Genomic DNA, 11,672 nt, shown 5'->3' on the forward strand with positions numbered 1-11,672 from the left:
GAACTCTCCTGATTCCTTGACCCTTTTACATTTCCCATAAGACTCAAATAAAATTTCAAATGCCTTGAGGATGCTCTGGCTATACATTCTAAATGCTAAATGTCTTATTAGACAAAGGATTTTGGGACTGACTCCTCTAGAATACAGATCTGCTCGGAGTGGCATCCGCAGTAGCTGGTGTTTTGCCACATCACAGTGTCATTAGCAACCAGACAGAGCTATTCAGCACATACCTTTTAATGTCAAGTCTCTGCTCTCCGACTGCTTGACAAGCCAGGGAGGATAAATAAAGGAGGCTCCTGGTGCATTTGGTTTTCTTTCATGTTAGGTTCTGTGATGGGATCCCTGATTTAAGACCAGGATCCAATTGAGAAGCTGTGCTGATAGCACAATAAATAACAGGGAAGCATCGAGCCTGAATTGGTGTGCTGTGCTAGTCCAGGACCACGTACTGTGTCATTATTTATTAGCGAGCAAATCCTTATTTTGGTTTCTAGAAAAGGGCATCATAGAGAGAATTAATACTGAAGATGGAAAGAAAAAGGCATTCGGGGAAGGGTGTTTGTCCTTGTTGGGGAATAAGAGTCAACAGGTAAAAATATTTTCAATGGACGTGTTCGATAGTTGCAGGGGAGGTTTTGTTTTTCCCCCTGCTCTTGTCATGATCTCTACCAACATCCTCTTGCAATTGACATGAGGGAAAAACGAGTAAAAGAAATTCCTTGTCGACAGTGATCAAATAGCCTAGACTTTTTTTTTTAGCAGAATTCCAAAGTGCTATGAATCTTTGAAACAAAGATTGTTCATTAAATTATACCAAAAATACAGTTTGATTCTATCCATTTGTAAAACTTTTCATATCAAGAAATTCACATTTCAGGAAGAAGAAAAAAGGATTCCATGTTAAACCAGCAACCCAAATTTTTAGAAGCTATATGGCTTCCGTATGTTTCTTCCCCTTCAGTCTCCCCTCCTGTTCAAATCTGTATCACAACTTGTGGGGTTACTGAGAGTGCCTGGGATACAGGGCCTGGGCACTCACAGGCTGAGGCAATTGCACGAAGGCTTACAGCGGGCAGGTGCTGAGGCTGGACTTCAGTCCTGGGGCTGCTGCCTCCCAGCAGGTGGCTTCCACCATCCTCACCTCCACCCCCGCCCTGAGCACCGGAGGCCTTTCAACCTCACTCTAGAGCTGCCCCCACAAAGCCCAAGCCAAAGGGTGCCCTAGAGATGCCCTCCACTTCCTCCCACTGTGGTGTTGTCACTTCCAAGGAAGCCTGGGGCCCACGTTCCCTTGAGTCTCTGCCACCCCTCTAGTCCATCCCACCCCACCCTCCAAAAATCACCACCGGAAATGAGAGCGGCAAGGATTAACATCTGTGTTAGCCCAGGTCTTCCTCACACCAAGCTTGTACAGTAAGGGGAATAAGGCAAATGAAGCCCACAGGTGTGGAGCCACTTGCTAAGGTCACACCCCCATCCTGCATTGCAAGTGTCCTTGACTTTTCTGCAATAGTGACAATCCCATGGCGGGGAGCCGTGGTTTGGAGCGGCTGGTTCTCTGCACCCGCGGTTAGAAAGACCACAAATGCCCCAGTCCACGGGCCCTGGGAGAATGCTGGCTTGGACACTTGGGCAAGTTCCTCAGCTTCTCTGGGCCTTGACTTCCTCATTTCTCAAGGGAAGCAGACATGGCCACCTGCGGGAGGGGGTGGAGGAGGGGGGATTGAGGCCTCCTTTCAATATCCCTGCCCCCCTCACTCTGCAAGACACTTGTCCCCTCCGGCACCTCTGCCTTCCTGGATGTTGGGTCTGTTTACAGCGCCGGGGAGACTCCGCCAGTCAGAGGCAGAGCGGACACGGGGCCTCACCTACCTGCCCAGGTCTTTCTGAGAGGCGCCTCGTCCAGCTGCGAGAAGGGCCCATCTGCTGGGAAGGTCACGGCAGCAGCTGGCTCTCTAACCAAGGAGAGGAAATGCAGGAGCTGAAGCCACGCAGACGGGGACAAGGGGCTGGAGATGTGGCCAGCCTCGCTTGGGGCCTAATTATCCGGCAGTCAACGCCCAGGTGGCATGTGAGATCCTTATCAACTCTGAAACACCCGCTGACGCTGACGCTGACGCCTTGCAAGTTTGAGTTCTCCATCCAGGCATCTCAACTCAGAAAGCGTCCCCAGGCCACCTCTGGCAAACATCCAATGAAATCTCTGGCTCTTAAAGAAGCTGCAGGTTTGGCCCCCGCATCAGAGAAGTGCTGTCAAGCAGGAAAGACGGAGAAACAGGATCCCAGAGCACACTCACATAACTCCTAACTTAACAGGTGCAGAGACCAAAGCCAGGAGAGGGAGGAGCCTAATAAATACCACACAGCCAACACGTGGCCACGCTGATGCCTGACCCGCAGCCCAGCCTTTCCCCAGGCCCCTCCCCTTGCCCACATTGCCTCTTCCCCTCAGTGCTTAGGTCCTGCCCAAACAGAGGCCTGGGCCCCTACATGTACCCTGGAAGCCATTGTCAGATTTGCCCTCACAAAGACTCACTTTTACCCTATCATCCTCTGCCCAACACTTCCAATGAGCTACTCAAAAAAGAACAAAATGCCCAGGCCAGCATCCATGGATTTCCTTTGGTGCAGCTTGATACAGCCTTTCTAACCATCATAATCCTTCCTATTCATTCATTCGTTCGTTCGTTCATTCATTCATTCATTCAACAGATAATTATTGTGTACTGAATTAACCCTTTGCACTCGCTTGCTTTTTTCTCAATTCCTTTATTCTACTCGGGATTTAATTTTTTAAATACCCCAGATTTTACAAAGCGCGGCAGTAGAATAAAAAACTGGAGTTTCTTTTCATACAAACTTATTTATTTGGATTTTTTTTATATTTCAAATTATTGATACATTCAATACAATTCAACATACAAGCTGCTACCGATGCTAACCGTGTCAAGTCACACTCGACATCTGAGTGCAAAAGGTTAAAACAGGCACCCAGGATAATATAATCAAGAATAGAACTGTTTCTTTCCTTAAAAGCTAATAATTTAGTGCAAGAAACAGCCACATAAACAGAAAATGCCATATAATGTCTTTTTTTAATCTTTATTGTTCACATTATTACAGATGTTCCTCTTTTTTCCCCCATAGCTCCCCTCTACCCAGTTCCCACCCCACCCAGGCCCCCCCCCCCCCCGCCGCCACTGTCCTCATCCATAGGTCCAATCTCTTCCCACACCCCTCACACCCCATTCCCCCTGAGAATTGTCAGTCTCTCTCTTTCCATGCCCCTGATTCTATTACATTCACCAGTTTGTTCTGTTCATCAGATTTTTTATTCATTTTATTTTTAGACTTACTTGTTGATAGATATATATTTGTTGTCACTTTGTTGTTCATAATTTTTATCTTTACCTTTTTCTTCTTCCTCCTCTTCTTAAAGAATACCATTCAGCATTTCATATAATACTGGTTTGGTGGTGATGAACTCCTTTAGCTTTTTCTTGTCTGTGAAGCTCTTTATCTGTCCTTCAATTCTAAATGATAGCCTTGCTGGGTAGAGTAATCTTGGTTGTAGGTTCTTGCTATTCATCACTTTGAATATTTCTTGCCACTCCCTATAGTTTCTGTTGAGAAATCAGCTGATAGTCATATGGGTACTCCCTTGTAGGTAACTAACTGTTTTTCTCTTGCTGCTTTTAAGATTCTCTCTTTGTCTTTTTCCCTTGGCATTTTAATTATGATGTGTTTCGGTGTGGTCCTCTTTGGATTCCTCTTGTTTGGGATTCTCTGTGCTTCCTGGACTTGTAAGTCTATTTCTTTCACCAGGTAGGGGAAGATTTCTGTCATTATTTCTTCAAATAGTTTTTCAATATCTTGTTCTCTCTCTTATTTTGGCACCCCCATAATTTGGATTTGGTATGCTTGAAGTTGTCCCAGAGGCTCCTTACACTATCTTCATATTTTTGTATTCTTTTTTCTTTTTTGTTTTTCCGGTTGGGTGTTTTTTGCTTCCTCGTATTTCAAATCTTTGACTTGATTCTTGGGATCCTATAGTCTACTGTTGAATCTCTGTATATTATTCTTTATTTCAGTCGGTGTATGCTTAACTTCTGACTGGTCCTTTTCTTTTCTTTTCTTTTCTTTTTTTTTTTTTTTTTTGGCATTCTCACTAAGATCCTTGAAGGTCTCACTAAGTTCCTCAGAGGTTTCTAGAAAATTCTTGAGTAACCTTATAACTGTAGTTTTGAACTCTATATCCAGTATTTTGCTTTCATCCATTTCTTTCATTTGTGACATCTTTCTTTGTCTCAGCATTTTGGCTGCTTCCCTGTGTTTGTTTCTATGTATTGGGTAGCTGCTAGGTATCCTTAGTTGATAGAGTGGCCTTGTGTGGTAGGTGTCCTATAGGGCCCAGTGGCTCAGCCTCCCCAGTCACCTGAGGTGGACACTCTTAGTGCACCCCTTTGTGGGCTGTGTGCATAGTCTTGTTGTAGTTAAGCCTTGGTTGCTGTTGGTATCACTGGGGAGCATTGACCTCCAGGCCAATTGGCTGTGAGGATCAGCTGTATCTATAATGGAAGAGCTGCTGTGTAGGAACACACTTATGGGGCAGGACTTGCTTCAGTGGGGCTTTGGTGCTCACTGAGTCTGCCCCTTGAGTGTGTCACTTATGGATGTGAAGAGTTATAATCTGGTATGGTCTCACACTGACCACTGGTACACTGGCTCTTGGATCTCCAAGGAAGTGCAAAGTCAGTCACTGCCTGGGGCCACTTAGCAGGAGCTACAGAGAGATCTGCAGATTCCTCCTCTTTGTATCAGGTTTGGAAGTGCCCAGATGAGGCCCAGCTGTGTAGTAAGGCAGTCTGTTGCTGCTGCCTGTTTGACAGGTTTTAGGCTGATAAAGGACAGGCCATTCATATGCTAAAGCCAAGCCACTACTATGCACAACTTGGGTGGGGTTGTAAATTGGGTTGGGCGGGGTCTCAGGAAATCTCCTGGGCGGAGCAAACAGCAATGGCTGCCAGTCAGCCCTACACTGGAGAGGTCCCAGGGCAGGAAAAATGACTGCTGCGAGCACTTCCATCTGAAAGAAAGCCGCACTCCTGTTCCTGTCCTGATGCCAGTCAGTCCAGTTTCTCCCCACATGTGTCTGGGTCCCCCAGAGTCTCACCTGTAACTCGAGTTCAGAGCAAGTGGGAGCTTGTATCTCCCTCCCGATTTAAAAAGCAGGGCACCCGGGTGCCAGCCCGTTCCGCACCTCCTACCAGTCTCAATGCGCTTTCTTCTTTACCTCTAGTCATAGAACTTCCACTCAGCCAGCTTTCCCGATGTTCTGGATGATAGTTGTTCTGTCTTTTAGTTGTAATTTTTATGTGGTTGTGAGAGGCAGCAAGTACAAGTGTTTACCTATGCTGCCATCTTGGTTTCTTCCACATAATGTCTTAAGGACAGAAAATATCTATTTGCAAGGAAATATGGGAACCCAGAGACAGACTTCTGTATGAAACCAACCTGAAGTGAGGGAGGGGGGTTACGTTTAGGAATATCTTTTAAGAAGAAAGACGCCACTGATAAATTTGGAAGTGGACAATGGTCAGTGAATGAGGAAGGACCAGAGGGGCACCAGGAGAAGGTACGGCCTAAGCAAGAGAAGGGCACAGCATTAGAATGCAAAGCCCACATCATATTCTTTCCCACCTCTGTACCTCTGGTGACTCAGAATATAAAGAAACAGGTTCTCGGTAAAGGGTCACTGGATGAATGGACAATGCATGTGATGAATGAACAACTTCAGGAAGTTCCACATTGCTGTGACTCCAAAGAGTGAGCTAGGTGGGCATGATCAGGCCACAGAGAGCTGTGTGTATTGTTCAAAAGGTTTAAATTTGATCATTCAGGTCAAGGATTCCTAAAGTCTTACCTTCAGGGTCCAGTGCCCTCTCCCCTGAAGTTGGAAACAAAGTTTTGTGCACAAATCCAGCTTTTATCAGACTCTAAAAGGGGATGATGACCCCAAACATGCAAAGGATAACTGGGGAAGAGAGTTGAAACATCTTAGAAAGTTGTAAGCCAGAGAAGGTCAGTGTAAGATTTATTATTTATGTGCATCCCACTGATATACCAGAATAGGGTCTTTGTCTATCTTGTTCCCTGATTTGTCCCTAGTACATATCACCCTGCTTGGTACAAGATAGGTGTTCAGTGGGGAAAGAATGCCAGCTGTGTAGAGAATGGACTTCAGGGGAAACCACAGGCAAGGGATCTGTTAGGAGGCTGTTGTAATAAAGCTGAACGGGAGAGAGGGAGGGGTTGGTTGTTGGTAGAGGATGAAAGTGACCTAGTTGAGAAATCTTTGAGAAGTAAAATTAATAGGATGTGTTGGTTTACTGAATACGGGAAGAAAGGGGCAAAGAGAAGTTAAGGATGATGCCCACTTTTCCAGCTCAACAGGTCAGCTAAACAGTGGTGCTGTCAACAAAACTAAAGGAAGCAGGAAGCAGAACATGTTGGTAGTTAGTTCTGTTGTGAGGTGGTCAGCATCAGGGGCCTGGATGTAATCCAAGGGCAGATGCTAAGTAGGCCATGTAAATGACGCTAATGCTTGGAGGTGAGATTTGAGCTGGAAATAGATATGTGAGGGTCAGGACTATAAAACTGTTGAAACCCTAAGAGTGAGTGAGGTCACGTAGGGAGAGTATAGAGGGAACACAGAGCAGGCCAAGGACAGAACTCTCAGGAAACCAGCATTTAGGAAGTGCACAGAGGAACAGGAACCTGAAAAAGAAACAGTTTCCACAAGGAGATAAATAAAATCAAGAGAAGGGAGCGCGTGATGAAGGAGGAAGCAGCCAGTGCAGGCAGACGTGGCTGAGGGTTCACAGGCTAAGGACCAACAGCTATTTACTAAAGGAATAACCGATGCTTTTCAGGAGCGGGATTTCAATGGAGCACAAGAAGTAAATGTCAAATAGTATGGGTTTAGAAGGGCAGTGAAGAAATAGGTGCATTACAAGGAGTTTATCCTTCCACAGAGTTTCTATGACCGGGAGTAGAAGAATCTATAATAATAAAAGCATAATATGCTAATTAGACTGGACAGCCAAACGACCTTCAGGACTCATTCCAGATGTCCTTCTGGATGAAGCCATGGTTGTGCGGGCTGAGGCAGAGGTGGTTAGAGGTAATCAGGCAAGCAGGTGAGCAGTTGGGGCGATCAGGCAGGCAGGCAAGCAGTGAGGGGTGACCAGGCAGGCAGGCGAGTGGTTAGGGACAATCAGGCAGGCAGACAGGCCAGCGGCTAGGAGCCAACGGTCCTGGATTGCGAGAGGGATGTCCGACTGCCAATTGGGCCTCCCCCAAGGGGTCCCAGATTGCGAGAGGGTGCAGGCCAGGCTAAGGGAATAATGCATGAATTTTGTGCACCAGGCCTCTAGTCTATAATAATAAAAGGGTAATATGCTAATTAGACTTGATGTTCTTCCAGATGACCTTCTGGACGAAGCTGGGGCTGCGAGGGAAGCCCAGGTTCCGGGTGCCGGAGGTAAGCTGGTGCCAGCAGCCCAGGGAAGGAAGGCCTACTCTTGCACAAATTTCATGCATCGGGCCTCTAGTTAGATTATATCAAGAGTGGGCCTCAGGATGAAGGATGTATCTTTTCATATGATAAACTCTTGACTACTTCTTCTTGCTGTCTTTCTCCTACTAGATTATAAATTCTCTGAAAGCAGGGATTGTAGTCTATGCTTTTGTAATCCCCCATAATATCTAGTACAATCTGCACAGAAAATATGACCATTCATTCATTCAGTATTTATGGAGCTTCTACATTTGGGCTATTCTGCCTTCATGGTGTGGAATTCTAGAGGCAACAAAGGAACCACAAATGATAAATATAAGCATGCAAAGCACATAGTATGCAAGCAGATAATAAATGCTATAAAAGTGAAGCCAGGTAAGGGGAGTTGGAGTGGTGAGGGTGGAAACCAGAGCGTCTCACTGAGAAAGCATGATTTGAGCAAAGGCCTGATGGTAGTGAAGGGGTTTGCCTGGTTGGCATTTTGGAGAAGAATGTTCCAGAGAAATGTAGGGTGATCAACTGCTTCAGCTTGCCCGGCACTGTGGGGTTTCCCAGGATCTAAGTCTTTCAGGACTAAAACTAGTACTAAAACCAGGGCTTTCGGCATGAAAACTCTAAGAAAGAACCAGCTGAAGGCCCTGAGGCAGGAGCATGGCTGCTGTGCCCACAGGGCCAGTGTGGCTAGAGAAGAGGGGTTGAGGGGAGAGAGGAGGCCACTAGGCTCATCGTCATTCATGCCCAGTGTGGGTCCGACATGCACACTGAGCACAGGGAATACAGCCATTCATAAACTAGGGAAAGTACAAGTCCACAGAGTGGTGACAGGCTATAATGATCTCAGCAAACACATTCACCTTCCCCAGCAACTTCCAGTCATGTGGGCCGCCTGTCCCTTCCCCCTCCCCCTGGCAGCGGAGCTGCAACCCCATCCCACCCCATGGGCTCCACATGCCAGCTGCTGCCCCGGTAATGACACTGCTGTCCATCCTCTCATCAGCTCCTAGGGGAAGTCCTGAGCAGCAGGACCAGCCAACCTGGAGTCAGAGCTGGACCCTGCCTGTCACAAACTCTTGTCCGCCCCATCCCCACCCTGACAGATTCCATTCTGTCATGTGGCTCAGCCCTTGGGAAGAGACAGTGGTCCCTAGGAGGGGTTTTTGGACACTTGTTGACCAGTTAGGATGGCAATGAGCTGGTGTGGCTCAGTTTGTAGGGTCCCACGCCCGCAAAGATCACAGTTAGATTCCCAGTCAGAGCACATGTTTGTTGCAGGCTCGATCCCCAGTAGGGAGCATGCAAGAGGCAGCCAATCAAAATTTCTCTTTCATCAATGTTTCTGTCTCTCTCTCCCTCTCCCTTCCTCTGAAGTAAATAAAAACTTTTTTTAAAAAGATGGCAATGAGGAAAATTTCTTCTGAAGTTTCCAACTTTCAAATAAGCCACAGAAATAATGTCTATGACTTCTCTTCTGTTTGATAAAATATAAAGATGTACACTGAGTGGCCAGATTATTATGATCTCTGACCACATAATAATCTGACCACTCAGTGTATATCCTATATAATAAAAGGCTAATATGCAAATTGTCTCCTCGACCAGGAGTTCGACCAGCAGGCAGGCCGACCAACCGCCCATGTCCCTTCCCCCTGGCCAGGCTGGCCAGACCCCACCCATGCACGAATTCATGCACCGGGCCGCCAATATATATATATCCTATCTAATAAAACAGTACTATGCAAATCATCACTCTGCTACACTCACAAGCCACGCCCACCAGCCACGCCCACCAGCCAATCAGAAAGCAAGTATGCAAATACACCTAACCAAGATGGCTGCAGCCTCGGTGATCGTTGGTTGTTAGAACAGGGCTATTGGAGCCGAAGATCAGAGGGGAAGATCGGAGCCAGCGGGAGTCCCCCACAGGTGATCAGAGCCAGCTGGGGTCCCCTACAGGCGATCAGAGCCACCTGGGGGTCCCTGCCCAGGGCCCGAGCCTCAAACAGAGGCTTGCGGCATTGGCTGGGGGCGGAGTAGGGCTATCAGAGCCAGCTGGGGGTCCTGCCCAGAGCCCAAGCCTTGGCCAGAGACTTGCAGCCTTGGCCATTGGGGCAGAGCCTGGCGATCGGAGCCAGCTGGGGTCCCCTGAGGGCGATCGGAGCCAGCTGGGGGTCCCTGCCCAGAGCCCAAGCCTCGACCAGAGGCTTGCGGCCTTGGCCTTGGATGGAGCTGGGCGATAGAGCCAGCTGGGGGTCCCTGCCCAGAGCCCAAGCCTCGACCAGAGGCTTGCGGCCTTGGCCTTGGATGGAGCTGGGCGATAGAGCCAGCTGGGGGTCCCTGCCCAGAGCCCAAGCCTCTGCCAGAGGCTTTAGGCCTTGGCGGGGGGTGGAGCCCGTGAGCGGAGCCAGCTAGGGGTCCCTGCAGGCGATTGGAGCCAGCTGGGGGTCCCTGCCCAGGGCCTAAGCCTCAGTCAGAGGCTTGCAGCCTTGGCTGGGGGTGGAGCCAGCTGGGGGTCCCTGCCCAGGGCCCGAGCCTCAAACAGAGGCTTGAGGCCTTGGCCAGGGGCAGAGCCTGGCAATCGAGCCAGCTGGAGGTCCCCTGCCAAGTGCTGGAGGCTTTAGGCCTTGGCAGGGGCGGAGCCAGAGATCACAGGAGATAGGTGTGAACTACAGAGGAAATACCTTTTCTGACCGCTCATTGGGTAAGCTCCCTGTATGCCACTGGTAATATTCTTAGTAACTTGGGTATAAGAATCCAAAAAGGTGATCTAGGGCTTTTCCACCACACTCCTGGAGAAAAAAACGAAGGTCTGCTGCTGGAGGGCTAAGAAATGTCATATCCTGCCCTAGCCGGTTTGGCTCAGTGGATAATGCCTAGGTTTGCCAATCGTGGAGTCCAGGTTAGATTCTGATCAAGGGCATGTACCTAAGTTGCAGGCTCTTCCCTGGCTGGGGCCCAGGTCAGGGCTCATGAAGGAGGCAAGCAATCTAAGTATTCCTCTCACTTTGATGTTTCTCTCTGTCTTTCCCTTTCTCTTTCACATGCTCTAAAAGTCAAAGTCAACATATACTCAGGTGAGGATAAAAAAAAAAAAAGAAAGAAAGAAAGAAAGAAATGTCATATTCTATGAAAGACACATCTTGAAAATGCCTAAAGAAAGTTGTCATTTTTTCTTGGTGAAGGGACTGGAGTCCGTGTTGATGAAAACACCTTGGTGGCTGCAGTGGCTCCAGCAGCGGGGTGATGGGGCTGGTGCCTTTCCCTGATCAGCCTGGTTGTCTCTCACAAAGGGAGGCCAGACTGCGGCTTAGGCCCGCTCCTTATGGGGAGCAGGCCTAAGCCGTCAGTAGGACATCCCCTGAGGGCTCCCAATATGTGAGAGGGGGCAGGCTGGGCTGAGGAGACACCCCCCCCCCCCAGTGCACGAATTTCGTGCACCGGGCCCCTAGTATATATATATATATATATATATATATATATATATATATATATATATATATACTGAGTGGCCAGATTATTATGCATTCAGAGATCATAATAATCTGGCCACTCAGTGTATATGTGGAACTAATTTCTAATTAACTAATGAAGTTGGCTTCTTTCAGAAACACTCATAGAACATGGGGCCGGTGAGGAAACAGACAGTGAGGGGGTTCCCAATGTCAGCAGATTAGGAAATTCTGAGTTAAAACTTTAGCTAAAATGAAAGCACGTTATCTGAGAAAAGCAAACGTATTAAGCTATCATCATTTATTAACACTGGAGTGTAAATTAGCCAGTGAGATTAGCGGTTCACAAATCAAAGATTAGAATGGCACCAGGAATGGAGAGGAAGGATGACAAGAGACTGGGAAGAGCCAAGACAATTCTAAATAGTAACTGGAAAGAGGCATGGACCCAGGGTTCGAGAATCTAAGGTCAAAATTCCAGGCCACAGAGCCATTTGACATTCTCTTCCTCATTAGCCGCTCACAACCCAGGATGGTGAGAGTTATAACTACCCTCCAAGAGGTATCACCATGTGGCAGAGCCAGACTCCCTGGGTTTAAAGCCCAGCTCTGCCAGTCAACTAGCTGTGTGATTTGGGAAACTT

Source organism: Cnephaeus nilssonii (genome assembly GCF_951640355.1).
Source record: "Cnephaeus nilssonii genome assembly, chromosome: 4".
NCBI lineage: Eukaryota > Metazoa > Chordata > Mammalia > Chiroptera > Vespertilionidae > Cnephaeus > Cnephaeus nilssonii.